The sequence below is a fragment of the Mirounga leonina genome, unplaced genomic scaffold (genome assembly GCF_011800145.1).
Source record: "Mirounga leonina isolate KUSES-001 unplaced genomic scaffold, KU_Mleo_1.0 Mir_93, whole genome shotgun sequence".
Lineage (NCBI taxonomy): Eukaryota > Metazoa > Chordata > Mammalia > Carnivora > Phocidae > Mirounga > Mirounga leonina.
The window spans coordinates 19,288,075-19,307,225 of record NW_023270854.1 but is presented as its reverse complement, the minus strand read 5'-3'; the positions used below and the strand labels follow the sequence as shown (position 1 = coordinate 19,307,225).

The 19,151-nt window shown below is 40.0% G+C and overlaps 1 protein-coding gene across 15 annotated transcripts in view; it reads right to left on the bottom strand.

Annotated features, from left to right (window-relative positions):
- TCF4 (transcription factor 4) overlaps positions 1-19,151 on the bottom strand; it is a 353,355-nt gene that overhangs the window by 211,875 nt on the left and 122,329 nt on the right. The window lies entirely within an intron of this gene.

Sequence of the window (19,151 nt, the reverse complement as noted above, 5' to 3'; positions counted from 1 at the left end):
TGCAGGGGCAGCTGCTGGGAATTAACCAGCACCAAGTTTGGTGTAGAGCACTGGGGAGACAAGTGAGCTTGGAAAGAAATATCCCCAAGTGTGGACGAGGGAGAGGAAGCAGGCACCCATGCTGAGGACAGTACAGCAAACAGACATAGTAATAAAGAGTTTCCCCTTCTCCATTCATTTGCCACCAAGAGGCCAAGAATGATAACAAAATTAAATCAATGGCCTTTCTTTACTTGACAGGAGGTAGGGTTGCTTATAGGACTGATGGAGAAGTAGCTTCAAAAACCCTAAGGGCAGGGCACCAGGGTGGCTCATTTGGTTGAGCTTCTGACTCTTGGCTTTGGCTCGGGTCAAGATCTTAGGGTCATGGGATCGAGCCCCGCATCAGGCTCCACGCTGAGCAGGGAGTCGGCTTGGGATTCTCTCTCTCCCCTTCTCCCTCTGCCCCTCCCACTTGTGCTGTCTCTCTCTCTAAAATAAATAAATAAAATCTTTAAAATATGTTAAAGAAGGAAATATCATAGGGAAATGATTCATAATCACTTAAAAAAAAAACCCCAAGGAAATGTTTGTCTTTTCAGGATCTAGCACACGGCCTGGCACGAAGAAGTGTCCAATAAATGCTGGCCGAATCAGTGACTCAGTGACTACCCTGGAAGAATTAGTAAGACTTCATAAACACTTAACAAATACTTAATAAACATTAAACACTGGGCATAGTGGAGTAACTCTTAGACTGAGAATTTAGGGCACAGAAAAGATGCCTTGGTTATTCAAAGGCCATTTAAGATAAATTCTTTTAAGTACACTAGCCTGTTCCCTTTAAGGGTAAATTTCGAAGGGGCTAGCCTATGAATTAATTAGATAAAAACAAGTCCACAAAACTATTTGCCACCACTCTAAGAACCACAGTGAATTGTTGTTCCTCTTCTTCCCAGCTGCTTCTTCATTCTCTCAACTTTCTTCAAGGTTTTTGGGTGAGTACGGCTAGCTTTAGGGTTTTATTAGTTTTCCTTCTCACCCCTTGATCACCTGTTTTGGCATGATCCTGATTTCTTTTGTGTTTTTTCACTCCCCTGGGAAATTTATGTCTGTCTCTGGCATCTGTCCCCCATCCTCTTTTGTGAACACTGAGGTGAAAATTTCATTTATTTTTTAGCAGTGTCTTCACTGCCTGTCAATAAATTACCCTTTCTATCTCTCCAAGGCTTGACAAACCACTTTTAGGACCTCCTGTTCTTTAGGTGCTTTCAGAAATAACTCATTATTATTTATCATCATCTCATAGGTAATCTTTCTTGCTTTTTCACTCTCAATTTGGGGATTTTTTTTTTATATTCTTAACATCTTCCTGTAATCATGCCATTCTCTTCCTCTATAGCACTCAATGTCAACCGTGCCTCTTTCTTAATGCATAATTGCTTTGTGCTCTTCAGTTTCCAATTCTGTTAGCCTGATAGTGGGAATATTCTTATTGTGTGTTTATTCTTACCCAGCATAACTTTTGGGCATCTACAGACTGAATTCATCTCCCAACATGCATGCCTCTCCTGGCTCCCAGTGCTTTTCCTTTCACTCCTATCCCTTCTTTTTCTCATTCTGTTTTACAGGGTCCAAAGTTCAAGGCTGTTAAATTTTGTTTCAAGGGACGGAGAGGCTGCAGTTCTCCCTACACGTATTTGGCATTTTTCAGTGCTTAAATCAATGGCTCAGATAATATTTGCTATGAAAAGCATCATTTGATGACCAAATCTAGTGCAACAACCCATTAGGTCCAAACTCCTACATGTGTCCCAAATTTGTATAACCAAATCAAGCTTCCCAGCACTTTCTTTTTCTTCTCTGGTTTGACCACAGACTTGTTACGGCCTCTATAGCTGGTTTATCATCATGCTCTTAAAATACTCTCCAATTCTACACTTCCAATCATATCCTTTGTTTCACATAAAACTTAATCAAGAGGAGTTTTACGTAAGTTTCCACTTGTTCATAATGATACATAGTTTAAGCTACATTCCACACATTCCCAAACTTTATTTTTCTTTCTGTATCATACACAGATAAATTACTTTTTATCTACCTTGTTATCCTCTATCATGCCAATATTCTAGTGGTCCTTACTACCTGATAGGCAGAATTTAACTCTTTTTCTATTGCAATTTTTATAACCTTTAGCTATCAGCCAATATTAGCTAGTGCCTGTAATTTCAAGTGATGACCATTCCTTCAAAATTACAAAATTAAAGAATGAACACCAGTAAGCCCTCTGATTTTCTGATCAGTGTTTATCATAGCCATCTAAATAGAGTAAGTTGCATGGAGAGTGCATATCAAAAATTATTTCTTAAATATAAATAATGCAAAATAGAAAAGCTTGATCTCTTGGGTAAATATCAGCTAATAAATATGATAAAAGTACAAAATGGGAGGATTTTCCGCCTCCAGTGTGGAACAGACTAAGAGAGCAATATTGAGTAATGTAGTCAGCAAGCAGTAGAAACTCTTCAGCAGGACATAGCATAGTGTGCATGTATATGCTGCCCTTTATAAAAAAAAAAAAATCGACATACCCATTTTAAATACATAAAAAATTTGCACATATAGAAAGTGACTTTCCTAGGATCACTAAGAAATCATGAGGATCTGATCTAATTGGTAATGCTTTTAAGCACCACATTTAACTGGATTTTCTTATAGCACTCATGTTCCTCTATGACACAACTTACCAGGCAATGTATTTACAAACTATAACAGCCTGAAAAGAATTAACAATGAGCAATGTGCACAATAGTCAATTACAGGCTTAAACTTTAAACAAGCACTTACAATGAAGATTAAAAAAAAAACTATCTTGGCTATTGGGTCATTTTCCAGGCTACTAACTGCTAAACCATGTGCAGAACGTGCTTCCAATTTAACCATCCAGATTTTCTAAACAGGCAGATAGCTTTGCTCTGCAGGCAGAATCAAGTTGGTCTTCAATTTGATTTTTAAAACAAGGCAGTTCTACAGAAAACCAATAAGCAAAAGCTACAGATGATCTGAAAAATAAAGAAAAGGGGAAGTGGGTTTTTTTTTTAAACACCTTGACTTGTCTGTCTATAAAAGTGAAAAATATAATCTTACTTTGGTCTAGGAAAGGGTAGTAGTTGAATAAATTCTACAGCCCTGTCAATTTCAGAGGAGTGATACCCACAAGGCTTGGCTCTTCTGAGACACAGCACTAGGAATGGATACCAGCGCAAAATAACATACTGGAAGTCATGACGATTTTTAAAAGCTACAGAAAAAAATTTGAATGTTTCCTCACTAATAAAGCACCTCTCAAACCTTACATTAGATACAATGCAATCTAAAAGTTTCACTCTCAGATGGCTGGCTTCCCTCTCCCAGTGGCACCAGATCAAAATCCACACGAAAGGAAATGACCAGAACATAAGTCAGGTACATGGGAGGACTTTTGCGGTAGGAGTCTATGGAAGTGTCACATGCTGCTCTGATGAACCAAGACAAGTTGGCTTTTTTAATGTACCATTTGTACTTCTTGTGGATATGTCTAAACAGAAGATGTCAAAGAATGATTTGTCCAGAAAGAAGTCTACAACTGCAAATAGTGTAGTGATGTCCCTGATGACTTGTCACCATTGTGACATTTATTATGAAAACAAGTCAGGCTGACCTAACCTTGGCTCAGGTCAACCTAGACCTGCAATGAGGTCCTATTGCTTGGAATAAAAGAGGTCACTGGATGCTAATTCATTCCATGGCTCTCAAGGGATCTTGTGTATCATAAGAACAATGTTTCTGAAAAGTTGCCATGAGTCTAATTTTCATAGTCTAAATTTAAGGGCATCCTCTGGCAAACCCTGTGTAAAGAAAATAATTCCTCCTCAATTTATCTTTAGTGTTAACCCAAATTTTCATATAACTTTCAACACCTTTAATTTAATATCTGCTCGCCTTGTTAGTTTCCTGTCCTAAAATTAGGCGTAGATGAAGGACACCTAGAACTTTTGTCCAGGTAATTTTAAGATTTTTGTTGTTTGTTTGCTTGCTTTATGTTTTGAGTTCTTTTCTCATAAGGCCCAACAAAGTAGTCAGTTAATAACCAGCAGTCAATAGCAACATTATTCATAATCATATCCTATGTATTTCCTGGTAAATTAATTACACAACTCAAAATCAAGAACCACATTTGCTTCTTCCATTGGTCACGGAAAAATCACGCGTCTTAAAATTGCTCGTGATGTAATGAGCACTGGGTATTACGTAAAACTGATGAATCACTGACCTCTACTTCTGAAACTAATAATACATTATATGTTGATTAATTGAATTTAAATAAAAAAATAAATTAATTTTTAAAAAGATTCCTCTCCAGAGAGCAGAATGTTGACAGTAAAGAAAAGGATGACAACTACAGAAATGGCCCCCAGTCACTCCATATAACACTGCAGTGGTAACGGTGAACACTTACGGAGTGCTCACCATGTTCTAAGCACTCCTCTCACTGCACATGCATTGCCTCATTGATTTCACCCAACCATTCAAACAGGTAGATTTTAGTTTTTTCTTTTTGCTTTTTATTCTTATGTTAATCCCCATACATTACATCATTAGTTTTAGATGTAGTGTTCCATGATTCATTGTTTGTGCATAACACCCAGTGCTCCATGCAGAATGTGCCCTCCTCAATACCCATCACCAGGCTAACCCATCCTCCCACCCCCCTCCCCTCTAGAACCCTGTTTGTTTTTCAGAGTCCATCGTCTCTCATGGTTCGTCTACCCCTCCGATTTCCCCCGCTTCATTCTTCCCCTCCCGCTACCTTCTTCTTCTTCTTCTTCTTTTTTTTCTTAACATATATTGTATTATTTGTTTCAGAGGTACAGATCTGAGATTCAACAGTCTTGCACAATTCACAGCGCTTACCAGAGCACATACCCTCCCCAGTGTCTATCACCCAGTCACCCCATCCCTCCCACCCCACCCCCCACTCCAGCAACCCTCAGTTTGTTTCCTGCAATTAAGAATTTCAAACAGGTAGATTTTATCACTATCTTCAACATACAGGTGAGGAAACTAGTGGAAAGAGTAGAGTCAGGATTTAAACCCAAGAGCGCCCACTGCTAAGTATCACACTGAACTGTCCGTAATATTGACAGAGCCAAAGGATGGACCTGGCACATTTGCAGAGAAAGACCAACAAGGAGAAATCTAGTAAGAATAGATACAAAGTCCCATTCTACACAGGGATGTGGAAGACCTGATTGTAAAGCAATTAATATTAAAAACACAATGATTTTAGTGGACGGCAGGCTCAATTTTCAGTAATGCTAAAACATGGGTGTTTAAGTGTAACCTTAGGCTGCATTAATATGGACGATGAAAGCAGACCCACTACTGATTAAACCAGATCAGGAATATTAAACCAGATCGGGAGAGCGAGAGAGACCCCCGGAACACCTGCAGAGGACAGTGGCCAGGAATATGAGATGGACTTAAACCATGTTGTATGATATGCTAAATGCATTCCAGTGACACTTTTGAAGGAAGTGAGGATTATCCTCTTGGGAAACATGTGTGGAAGGAGAGACAATACACAATCCCAGGTAGCTTCAAAGGAGGAAACTGGTACCCCAGGCTGACAGCTACACAATTGAGGACTTTCTGAGTGTCAGAGCTGTCACAATGCAATGAATTACCTTGTCAGTAGCGACTTCTCCAAAGCAGTGAAGCCCCAGCAGAGGAATGAGTGCCCATTGGGGATCCTTTCATTCATACATTAGTCATAGTGTCATTTGTATGCCAAAGGCTTTGCTAGGGCCTCATCTAGAAGGATTCCTATGTTGGGAGGGGAGCTGATGTAAATCATCAGAAAGAACATAAGAAGAACTCTAAGTTCCATTCCACTGTTAAGAATCTATGTTATCTTCCCCAAATGATGGATCAAGCAATGCTCTGAAACAAGAGCTTCATTCTAACCTATCTTAGTGAAAGCAAAGAAGGAAGGAGAGAGGAAGGAAAAAAGAAGGAAGGAAAGAAATAAACAAAGAATTTCAAAATAGCATGTGAGGGATGAGTGATTAAATATAACATTGAAAATTATTTTGTGATCAAGTCAAGAATTACCCAGTTTTCTTTCCTTTTTTTTTTTTTAAGATTTTATTTATTTATTTGACAGAGAGAGACACAGCGAGAGAGGGAATACAAGCAGGGGGAATGGGAGAGGGAGAAGGAGGCTTCCCGCGGAGCAGAGAGCCCGATGCGGGGCTCGATCCCAGGACCCGGGGATCATGACCTGAGCTGAAGGCAGACGCTTAATGACTGAGCCACCCAGGCGCCCTAAGAATTACCCAGTTTTCTTCAAGATACCAAATCTGTAGAGAGGAAAAGACGAAGTAGAGGCACTTTTTTTTTTTTTTTTTTTGCCTTCAACTTAAGATCTTTAGAGAGCAAACTGATTAATCAGAAAATAGGTTCACTTTTCTCTCTCTGGTAATTTATCCATTCCCATGACTTCAACTACCAAATATGGAATACTGTTTGCCAAATCTGCAATCCCAGCCCAGAACCACAAATCAATCCACCCACAGACATCTCAAAGATTCATTATGTCCAAAACTGAATTTACTCTTTTAGTCTCCCATAACCTGACTTCTCCTCTCATGTGAACACATCTTAATGAATGGCACCGCCATCTTCCAGGTGGTCCAAGCCAGACCAAGGCCAAGAAGCCAAGGAGGACCCCTCCCTTATCCATTGGTTACCAACACCAACTGTCTCCTTCAGTTTATATCACTCAAATCCATATCCTCCTCTTCATCCCCATTGTTCCTGATTCGGTTCAATCTCTCATTGTTTCCTCTTGGAATTGCTTTCATCACCTCCTGAGTAATCTCCCTGCTTCTCCTGCTGCCTCCTATCTGCGCTGTTGTCGGAGTGACTGTCTTAACCCATAAATCGGATCATATTATCCTGCTATTTAAAATTAGTCCTTGAGTAGCTTGCCACATGCTTCAGCGAAAACCCAACTTCCTCCACCTACCCATTTTTCTGGGGCCAGGATTCTAGCCCCACTTCCCCTGTCATCCCTTCCTCTTGCCCTCTCAGTTCCAGCTCCCTGTAATATGCTCTCACTCCCACACCTACACACAAGCAACTCTCTCAACTGGCCATTTTGTTTTCACCTAGACAGTTCTGACTCATCCTTTAAGACTCAGCTCAGGTATTATCACTTATCATATAACTAAGCTCATATGGATTCATCCAGTGACCATCCCCAGCCCCTCTCTCTTGCCTGCCTCAAGTCAGAGAGCCAGTGGACACTGAAAGTTCACTTTCCCGGCTTCCCTTGCAGCTACAAGTGGCTCCCTGCTACAGATTTGGCCAATACATCGTGAGCAGAATTCTGCTCAAGGTCACCAGTTTCTAGGAATGCTTTTTTCTCCCTGATGGAATGGGATAGATGGGGGAATCGATGCTGCTCTACTCTCTGCCTCTCCAGTTTCCTACTGTGAAGTCTGCTGTTGTCTGGGGCCCAGCAGCCATTCTGAAAGAAATGCAAGATGAGAGAAAAAGCTCAAGAATGAACATCAGCATGCTAAGAAAGAAAAAGATGGCAGCACTGGTTTGCTGAATCTACACAAGCAACCTCCCACCTCCAGATATCCCCTTCCTTGGGGAAAAAAGCCATCCTTATTTGACTAACCTACTATTGCCAGGTATTCTATTAGTTGCAGCTGAACACACGCTTAACTGCTATTGCACCTCAGGGAATTCTTTCCATCTTCTCCACGAGTGAGGCAGGGCAGGGTGGGTAAAAACAAGGCTCTTGGCATTCAGCAGCTATAGCTTCGAGTCCGGGCTCCGCCGCTTACTCACTACACAACACTGCACGGGCAACCTAATCTCTCTGACCCTCAACTGCCGCCCCCTCTCCCTGTAAAATGGGAATGGCAATGCCTAACAGAGCTGTGTTTTAAGAACAAACAAGATAAATATGTGTACTTAGCACATGCCTGACACACAGTGAGCACCAACACATTTTAGTCATTGTGATGAGGAATCTGACGTTTGTTGGTAGCCCAGACATATAATCCAACAGCATCCTATATAAACATGGTTATTTCCCTATGTCCTGATTTATTTTTTTTTAAATATTTTATTTATTTATTTGAGAGAGAGAATGAGAGACAGAGAGCACGAGAGGGAAGAGGGTCAGAGGGAGAAGCAGACCCCCCGCTGAGCAGGGAGCCCGATGTGGGACTCGATCCCAGGACTCCAGGATCATGACCTGAGCCGAAGGCAGTCGCTTAACCAACTGAGCCACCCAGGTGCCCCCCTATGTCCTGATTTATAACTATCTGATACCACCCTGATTCCTTCCTTAGACTATGAGCCACACGGGAGGCAAGAAAAGTGGCATTTCGCTATGTTAGTTAGTACCTAACACAAGGTCTGTATGGCACAGATTTTTCACAAAGATTTGTTGGATTAAATGAAATGAATGAACCCAAGACTAATTTGAGTATTGAAGTCTATCAGTTTGGCTGGCTTCTAGTACAAATGGAATTTATATAGATGGTTAAAGGAATATATATACTGACAACCATATGATTGCAGACATACTGATAACACATTAATTTTATTTACCAAGAAGCCAATCAAACTCTTAAAATGGTAAGATATTCCAGTTTGCTTTCAGAAATATGTGATTTGCCCTTTTCCTCACTGCCATAGGGGAGCACTTCCTCTCGATCAGGGGATCTAAGACCTGAAGTGTAACAATCACTTGTGGTAAAACCTAGCCAAACACTGAACTCGGGATCCACGTTCTATTTTCTCTCCCCCTTCCAACTTAGCCTCTGGAAAAGGCTCTCTCTGAATATTTACCTGTGATGAAGTTATAAAATGAACAACCCCCACTGTTTTTGCAAAGGGATAAGTTTGGGGGGGAGCTTCTTTGGTAAGTCAACAGCCTCCAAATATTAGAATGAGCCAAAATATTTTTTCTAAGCAGTGTCTTGTCATCTACGGCCAAACTCGTATGAAATAGTATTTATTATATAGGAATGCTATTTAAATTCAACCACTCAAATATATTGCCTGATCACAATAACTACAGAAAACAGCATTTGATATAAAAACCAGCCCTCCCTTAGTCATTAAGATTTTCACACGAACTGAGAGCATTTTATTTTTCTATATGGAGGAATACTCCTTCCTAATAAGGAAACATGATCTGCTCTGATAAAACTTTGGCAGGTACTGAAATTTATATATTATATTACAGACTTACAAGTCTACACTAATTATTAATTATCCACCTAAGTGTACACTACTTTACACATCCTTCCCCTTAACTAGAGAGCTCAGAAAAGCCATTGTGCTCTGCCTGCCTAACAGACCATGTCTGAGCAGCCAAATGGCTTAGCGAATGCAAAGATTTTCCCTTATGTACACTTTACAGTGTTAATGTAGATCCACTGTCTATGCAAACCAACTGCATTCCCACAACCACATTCCACCTGCAGGAACACAGGTAACTTAGGGAGGGCATCTAACTATGGACACTATCAGCAAATCAGAACCAATTTATAAGCAGTTTCCCTAGTGTTTGCAAAGAACATTACTCTGTAGTCACAACTGTAGGAATAGTGAGTTCTCTTGCTTTGCTCCGCGAATATTTTAAAGAAGTCACAGAGAGGCTTCTTTTTATGCTAGAGCAGGTGTGAACTCAATTCCACTCTTAAACTAGTATCAGCTCAGCTGAGAGAACAGCCGTAAATTTTTATTTCAGAACTAAATGAAACTCATGAGGGTATGGGGCAAAATCTCATTAACTATTAAAATGCCTTTAAAAGACTGTGAGCAGGGCTGCTTTCTTTTGTTTTATTTCCAATTTGGTGTTCCAACTATATAGAGGACTTTTCAGTGGACGGAAAATGCAATCACTAAAAGTATATATACTTAGAATATTTTTATTTTGAGGTAACAGAAGATTTCAGAGAGCTCTTTCCCCCTTGACCACACCTCCGTGAATCAGGTCAGTAATAGAAATAAGGAAACCAAGGTTAAAATGAAAAATGGCTTACTTAAAGATCCCCAAAATATTATCCAGCAAACTACTATTTAGTATTTTCCCATAACGAGTTACTAGCATGCCTGACAGAGGTTGTCCACAGCTGCTTAAGTAGTCTGCCATGATAGTTAAAATATTTATGCTCAGCGCATCTCAATTTCCAAATAATATTTGTGAGACCATCAATAAATAAGGAAAAGGGAAACTACTGCAGTACAAACACACATGCACATACACAAAAAAAGACACACTCACACACACACAGTATAGAGCTTGGATTTAATCCTGCCGGGAGACCAGTGTTTAAGCCTTCCAAAAATATGGGTACTAGGCTCACTTCCAATTACTCTGAAAGTTCTGAAGGAGGCAGGGTCACTAATAAATTTTCCTCCACGATTTGGTATTGCCCAATTAAGTACAATCAGTTACACATAAAGAGTTTAGGCTTGCATCTGAAGCATTCAGATTTGGCTACTGAACTGTTAAGAGTACAGCTTGGTCTGAATAGTCAAGGTGAGGAAAAGGCAAGAGCAATTAGTAACCTAGTAACTTCAGAGACTTAGCCACAGCAATACTGATAATGCAAGGCTAGAAAACTGTACTGTGTACTCAGAAGGCTCTCAAATTCGGTTTTTATGTGTCTCTTTCTTTCTCATCCTTCTCTTCTTTTGTCTCTTCCTTCTCCACCAAATGTTATCAGATATTACACGCTTTGTATTTTCATTCAGCTTGAATATGGCCCATGAGGGGGTGGCATTTAGTTAATCACTTCCACATTCTGCCAAAATTCACGACATGATTCTCACGTTTGCATATCACTTTTGCCAAGCTGGGCAGACCCAATAAACAGAAAAACCACCTAGATAAAATAAAAGTGGGTGGAATGATAATTCACAGTAACTGAATTTAAGTGCTAGGTGCTTTTCAACTCAGAGCAAGGACTCCGATGAGAAATTCCAACAAAGCACTAAAGATCACCCAAGGGCACACCCCTGGAGAGTAGCAAGCTAGGCGTCAAACCAATGCCCAGCAGAAAACAATCCTTGCTCGGCTTACCACCCTCCATTTCACCACTACTCGGGCTTTAGTGGGATTTTCAACCTATGGGAAAGCTCTCAGTGTTTTCTTTTATACATAAACAACATCACCAGCTATATTTTACACCAATTTAAAGTAAAGCTTCCTTATAGTTTTTCTTATTAATAAGCATGTGTCAAGGAATTGAGAAGTGATTAATAAACAATCATTAAGGAGATGAAAAATGTTTGGGCCGTATCTATTATGTACATAGAAATAAATTTAATTTAATACCAATCTATGCTCCATACATCTTGCAACTGTTGGTCCCTAGGCCTGATATTCTGCAAAAGGAAATGAAATGACATCCACTAAATACCTCTTTCTACTCAGAAATAATACACAGTTCCTTAGGAAGGACCCAGAAACCCTTTGAAATGAAGAGAATCAGAGAATGAATAATCACATGCAGAGCAACATTCTATGCCAAGCTTCTCTGGAGAAGAACAAACTGAGGTGGATGAGGACTATCTCTAACACATTCCTGAGAATGTGGAAGGTCTGTGTAATAGTATCTCCTGGATGAAAAGCAACCTACCTAGCAGTTACTCATTATTCAGATGGCCTACAATGCAGGCAAAGAAATCTTAACTTGCCAGTGGGCCCCCTAGCCTCACCATTCAAATACCATACCAAGGTGTTTCTAGGAAACTTGAGAATATTTAAGTTGGAGAGACAAATGGCTGGAGGCAAATATTTCAGAAGGGGCATATCTGAATTCAACAAAGTTGTCCCAAAAGAGGACATTATTTTAGAGGCTTACTGTTTTTGTGAATTGGTTAAGAAAGAAATCTTTCCACATTGGTCTTGATGTTTACAGGACCAAGCATTCTAGACCATCTCCATCTCTAGACCATCTGTTTCCTAAAATGTCTGCTCCCTGACATTAGAAATTAGAAAAATTCTTCTTAAGCAACCATTAGTCACATTTTCCATTACTTCTAAGCAAAAGCATTCCTCCCCAACACAAACTACTTTTTACTTTTATTTAACTCTAAAATGATGTATTTTAGAGTCCATAACTTTTTACACGAGAAATCTTCCGGTATGCCCCTTCTGTTCCAATCTTCTTAGAAGGTAAAGGTGTCTTAACGCTGCTAGCCCCCAAGACCCAACATCTATACGGTTTTCAATTAATTGCAGACAGAAGTGACAGAGCACCAGTGTGTAGGCTTGCAATGCATAAGATAACAATCACAGAGCAGGTGTTCCAGCGTGTGTCACTTCATTGCATTGCTCGCAGTGATTCCAGGGCAGGTATGACAGGTATTATTCACAGGAGTGAGAAAGGGAGTCCTAGCACCAGGAAATGGAACAGTCAAGACTAAGGCTGCATTGACTCCTGGCCTGGTCTACTATCCCACAATGCCTCTCAAGGCTTGCGGTGCTTAAAACTGAGTTTCTTTGCTGCTGCGGTCCTAAGGAAGGGGGTAGTGTGAATAGGGCAAACAGGCTCATTTTTATTGACGATCCATCTGGCACTTGAGGTAGACACACAACTTTCATGGACTTTAGTTCTGAGCCCCTGTAACTGCACTGATGCTTCTCCTGGAGCCAAGGGGCAATGAAGGTTTGAGAAACTCAAAGTATTTAATCCCCCCGACTCAAGGATCCAGTCAGGAAGTAGGTTACTGGTTAATGCTATCACAGGCATCTTTTAAATATCAACCTTATGCAAAATTCCAAGAAGCCATCCTTCCAATGAGAAACTGAGAGAAAACTTTGGCCACTCAATAAAAACAAGCACTGTTTAGGGACGCCTGGGTGGCTCAGTTGGTTAAGCGTCTGCCTTCGGCTCAGGTCACGATCCTGGGGTCCTGGGATCAAGTCCAGCACTGGGCTCCCTGCTCAGTGGGGAGCCTGCTTCTCCCTCTGCCTGACACTCCCCCTGCTTGTGTGCTCTCTGACAAATAAACAAATAAGATCTTTAAAAAAAAAAAAAAAAAAGCACTGTTTATGTCACATCCAGCTTTCCTTTAAAGATATACGGTCCTTCCCCCCGCCTGTGTTCTCACCGGCCTGATTCATGCCATGATTGTGCTCAACACGGGTGGGAAACTTCTGGCCAAAAGCTGAGTCCAGCTCCCACCACAATTTCATGCAGTCTTGGCGTGTTCACTAAAACTAAATGTCTTTTGGCTGCACTTAATCCTCCACATTAAAGATCAGCAAATACAATTGTATACATATTAAAATAAAAGACAGGGGTGTTTTTGGCCCCAGGCAGTGGGCATTCTTGTGTGAGTGCTTCACGGGGACATGGCAGGGTGTTGGAGGGAGGTACACCGTTCGGCAGCAGTGCAGGGGAAAGTTCTCTGCCCGGGTCTTGTCAGGGCACGTCCTGGCACCTCGTGGCTCAGGATGCCAGGCCTGCTCTGAATGGTTGTTGTGGGACCACCGCCCGGGATGTGGAAGAGACTGACGCTGGAGCTAAGGGTCTGCTGCACAGTCAGGGTGCTCTGCAGACTGGCAGGGACCCATGCCGGAGATCTAAAAGAGGAGGTTCTGGGTGATGCGTACACAGAGAGGGTTGACTCTGGCTGGCTGCTCAGAGGATGAGGACAATGACAGCACAAGCCTCGGAGATGAAGTGAGAACAGCATGCCTCAGACGCCTTCCCGTGGGTGACTCTCACATCTGTCCTTTCTCCACCTCCCTCATTTCCACTACTTTTTTTTTTCCTACTCCACATCTCTTTGTCCCTTTCTCTAACTTGCTGACCAGAATTTAGAGTTGAGGCCCATTTCATAGTTTTCCTACTACATGAAAGTCTGAGCCTTGTTCTTAATTTTCCAGACTGTGAAGTTGAAAATTACGGATTTTTCTCTTAGAAGAAACTAAGTAAAACCCTGTTAAGTCACCAAGCCCGACAGGCATTCCCAACTCCTTTTTCTCTTGTCTCTTTCTATTGACTAGGCCGGGGGAGCTCTTGTGTACCTCCCCACCCCCAACCAAACTTTGTAGCTGGAGGAGGCCATGGGATGTCGGGGAGCAGGGGATCACACTGACGGACTCCCTTTTCCCTGCTTCTTGCTACATCAGACCCATACTTAACATCTAAAGCTGTGACAGTCATCTTGAGACAATAAGGGAAAGCACAAAGGAATCACCCAGACACCTGCCTGCGTATCAATGAGCTGCAAACCAATTTTAGCAGACTTCTGGTAGGAGAAAAATTCTTCTTAAGCAACCATTAGTCACATTTTCCATTACTTCTAAGCAAAAGCATTCCTCCCCAACACAAACTACTTTTTACTTTTATTTAACTCTAAAATGATGTATTTTCTCTTAGAGTCCATAACTTTTTACGTGAGAAATCTTCTGGTATTTAGAAGTGCTTAACTTTTCTGTTGGCTATAGTTTTCAGATAATGTTTTTCTGCTATCAGTTCTTCTAAATTTCATAAAACCTGACTATGAGAGTATTTGATTACCACAGCATTCATTATAGTATAGCATACGGTAAATGGCTGAGAGGAAAGGAGGCAAGACCAATGAAAGACAGACAGACATTTTTATTGATTGGACAAGAAGAAATAAGTTTTCCTATCTGAAAACTGGAAACACTTAACTTTTTTCAGTAGCCTTTCAAAAAAAAAAGAATGACATTACTTATTTCTTATAAATAAAATATTTTGTGGTATGTTTGGTGAAAACTGAAATCTACCACCCTGTAACATGATCTGCTCCCTGACATTAGAATATTCTGCACAGTCAAGGACATAGTACTATAGAATGAATTTCTGTTAAACTGGCTCTGGTTGAGGCTTTTCTTCCTGATACAGTGAGATAGATGTAGGCCTGATTTTAATTTATGGGCTTTTCATTCAGGACTTAAACCCTCTATATCTGATTTCCTGATTTATTCGCGAATGGAACCACTCAATAGCCATCTATTGAGGTCCTACAACTCTATGCCAGGCATTGGCCCGTGCGTAATGCTTTTCTCCTGGTGACGTAACTTAATGAGTTATTATTTTATCCTCAACCAATCCAATCCCTTAACTATAGATGTGGAATGAGCTGAGGTAGAAAAGAAACATCCATCTGAATCAGGCTTTAAAGAATAACATTTGGAAAACACATCACTAGCAAAGTTAGTTGAAGGTATCATAAAATAGAGATGAATGGATTAGAAATAACGATAAAACATCTCTAAAGATAAAATACAGCAGAAGGATAAAATGGCCCACCTAAAAGATCAATGGACCATGAGATGAGAAAATTACCTCAGAGATCATCTAAAGGTCTGTTCCACCCTCAATCTAGAGATGTGAAAAAACCTGACCTGAAGAGCCACCCACGGTTGCAACAAAGCAGAGTAGAAATAGTAGTTCTTTGGCACCCAGCCTTAGCTCAAAATCAGGATTAATAGTATCACTTGGGAAGACACTTAAAATAGTTTTATTTGTTAATACTTCGGGAAGACATTTTAAGTTAACATCTTCAAACAACAAAACTCCCAAACAAAGAAAGCAGACAACAAATAACACCACAATTAAGTGTTTCTTCTCTCAGCAATTGCTTGCTACCACATTATCAGTCCAATAGATAACAGATGATATCAAGATAACCTCAAGCAAAAAAAAAAAAAAAGAAGCGTCATTAAAAAAAGAAGACACCGAGAATACACAGACATCCCTAACCAATGAAGCTGCAAGCAGCCTGCTATCACTATCGAACTTCAGAACAATTTAAAAGTGAACTAAAATGTCTGGAGCTGACATCCGTAGTCACAATTCCAGTTTCATGAAGTTACTAAAATATTATTTGACCTCTGGCACTTTAGAAAATCAAACATTTGGCACATTGTGCAGGTTTTGTTTTGTTTCGTTTCAAATATTTAAATTCCTGCGTGGAGAGAAAACACCTGACAAAGAGGTCAAGGTAAATCTTACCCCTGCTTTGAAAAAAACTATGTCTCTCTGTGGTTATTGTACGTTACGGTTCTCAAAACAGTTTTCCTAGTAAGAGCCTCTTCATTTAGGTTTATTTCCAGCTTTACAATGAAAAGAAAAATTCCCTGTATTAGCATCTACTCACATTCGCCATTTTACAAGAAGAATGTGCCACTGACCTCTGCCACTGGGATTTGAAAACACTCACAACACTTCACCTTTATGCTGGGCTAAACTCAGGGTAGTCGTAAACACTTGGAAGTAATACAAACCTAAATATTCCTGCTAGGCAAACGGAGCAGTGGAACCGAATTATAATGAGCTAGCAGCTGTCACAATATGACCACAGTAACCAAATCAAAATATCAACCGCTAACCCAGATGAGATTCAAAGGTCATCCTATAAGCCAGCAGCTTTCTTCAGTTCTGCCTGAAACCCCGATCTAATCCTGCAGTAAAATGTTCCACTGAGCTAGTTTAGAAACCAGTTACTCTATGGTGGGAAATTATTTAGGGCGCTGGTAGAGTACCGTTACTGGGACTAGAACCAAATACCACAGTAAGGAAACCGAACCATTCCCAATGGGACGCATAAAGACACAGCAGCTGATGTTGAGCTAAGCTGCACCCAACTGTACAAAAGTATCACTTTTCACATCCTTCAGTTACCGATGCATGTCTATAATCTTACTGGCAACTTGCTCACTCAACAATCTGGTTTTCAGTTAAGGCTCTGAAACAATAGAAGGAAAATGCAAGCTTAGGGCCTTCCTCGGATCAAAAAGTTTTAGCTAGAAAATATATTGTTTCCCATTGTAAAAACATTTGGACAATTACCTGCAAAAGTTTAATGCTTGCAAGAAAATAAGCAGGGATGGGAATGTTAAAAAATCTATACTCTTTGCATATAGCTCTTGTCAGTATTTTCAAACTATTCCATAGCATATAGTCCTCTTAAAAACACAAGACTCAGACCCATGGCCCCTCTGTCCCATCAGCATATTCTGAAAGCTACTCACCGACCACCTATAAAAGTTTAATCAAACTGTTTAAAAACTGCAGCGAACAAGTTTCCAACAGATCAAGCATACATTTTCATCATTAATAACCATAAGTAGTCACAAAGAAAAAGCGATTTGTTTTTCCCAGATGCGAAACGGGACATGACATTTCAAAGAAGCAAAAATGCAAACTGGCTTGCTTGTCTCTGCCCAATGAAAGTGGTGGTCGAGGATTCAGGAAATGTCAGGTGAAAGAGTAGAATACACAAATATCGGATCGCTTTGTTGTACACCTGAAACTAATATAGTGTCATCTGTCAATTCTACCTCAATAAAAAAAATAAATAACATTTTAAAAAGAGAGTACATCTATGATTTGGTCAGTGCAGGCAGTTAATTAGAAGACTCACTGCTATGCTATAGTCTCTCCACTCCTCCAGACTCTCCCACATGAGAAGGAAAACAAAAAGTCATGCACACTTATTTTGTTCTTCAAATTAGGGACTGCCTTTTTAATTTATTTTTGCTTATTTTATTTTGCTTATTTATTTTACTTGTGTTGCTTATTTGTTTATTCTAGTTATGTTTCCCTTTATAGGATTTACACAATATCAACTTCCAAAACTTTGTATGGCAACTATACCTACAGATAAGAATGGAAGAAGTGGTGCAGCCTTATAAACCGAGAGGGGTCAGTAATCCCAGCAGAATAGGCGTGTGTGTGCACATGCGTGCGCATGCCCCCATGCAGGCATGTAAGTGCGCTTGTATTCGTTTGTTCGTGTTTTGGTGTAGGGATTCACGAACTATCAAATAGGATATTGCATTCAGATATGCAGGCTTAAAGAATAAACGAATGGAGATACTCTATTACTCTTATATGTCATTCTGCAAAAATCTGAGATACACAAATAAGTTGAGTTTTGGCATTTTGGTGCCAAACCTAAGTATTATAGCACAAAAATTGGAACATCTACGCAAAATCATTCCTGTGAAGTCAAAAAAGTCAGAGTTGTAATAAAGGGCTTTGTTGCCGTAAGAGTTTATGAGCAAATGTTAGCAATGCCTGTATCATTTCTCCAAAATAGTGTATTGCCATTAAGAACAAAATATATAATAATAATGCACTCCCAAAAGGAGAGAGCAGTTCATTACTTTTTTCTTTCCTTGCAATAAAATAAAACCCTGCTAAATAAACAGTTTACTTAAAAAAAAAAATCAGGTCATCTGCAGTTAATAACTCTTTCCTGAAAAATTAGTGTCACTTGTTTCTGTAGCAGACGCCTAATTCAGTCACAGGCTTGATTGATTTGACAATAGAGAATCTGGTCCAATAAAGTGGCTGATTTATTTGTTATGCTATAGCTTTTCCCTAATATGACATCACAGCAGAATTAAATCTTTGACATGTAAAGAAATCCTTTGTAGTTTTAATGAAAACTAAAGATTCTAAAAGCAGGTATCGACTGTTGTCAAAAACTTCCAGTGAAGTCTAATGCCTTCTTTTGGTAGAATGAAAACTTCCGCAAAGACCAGGACACCGAATATGGATTTGGACACAAAGAGCAGTTCAGAATAGACCAAGTATTCCATGAGTTTAAATTGTTGGCTACACTAATAGATCTTATTTTATCTTCATCTCCATTTGTAATTGGTTGTCTCTAATTTCTGGAAACAACCTATCTTCTCTTTATAAAAGCACAGCATAAACACCAAGCATGACCTATCTCAAAAGTGGTTTTATTTTAAATAAACAGCAGCTTGGACAAAAATCAATGAGAATCTTTGTTCCCCTAATCTAGCCCTGAGATAGTCAAGCTGATCAAGAAGGCGCTTGAGATGTGAGAATTGACAGGGGTGGCAAGAGTTAATGCGGCATCATGGGCAGTCCTCTAAAAATATTTTTAAATTCTTTTCCAAACTAAAAATGCGAGGTATTTCATAGTTGTTTAAATATCTTTTTCCTTTTTTTTGCAGACTGCGCCATGCCCTCTCACTCGGAGGGCGACTTCCCTGACCCCGGTCTGACACTGCGCTGTTAACGTCAGATCAACCATTTAGCCCCAGCACAAATCTATTCTGTGCAAAAATC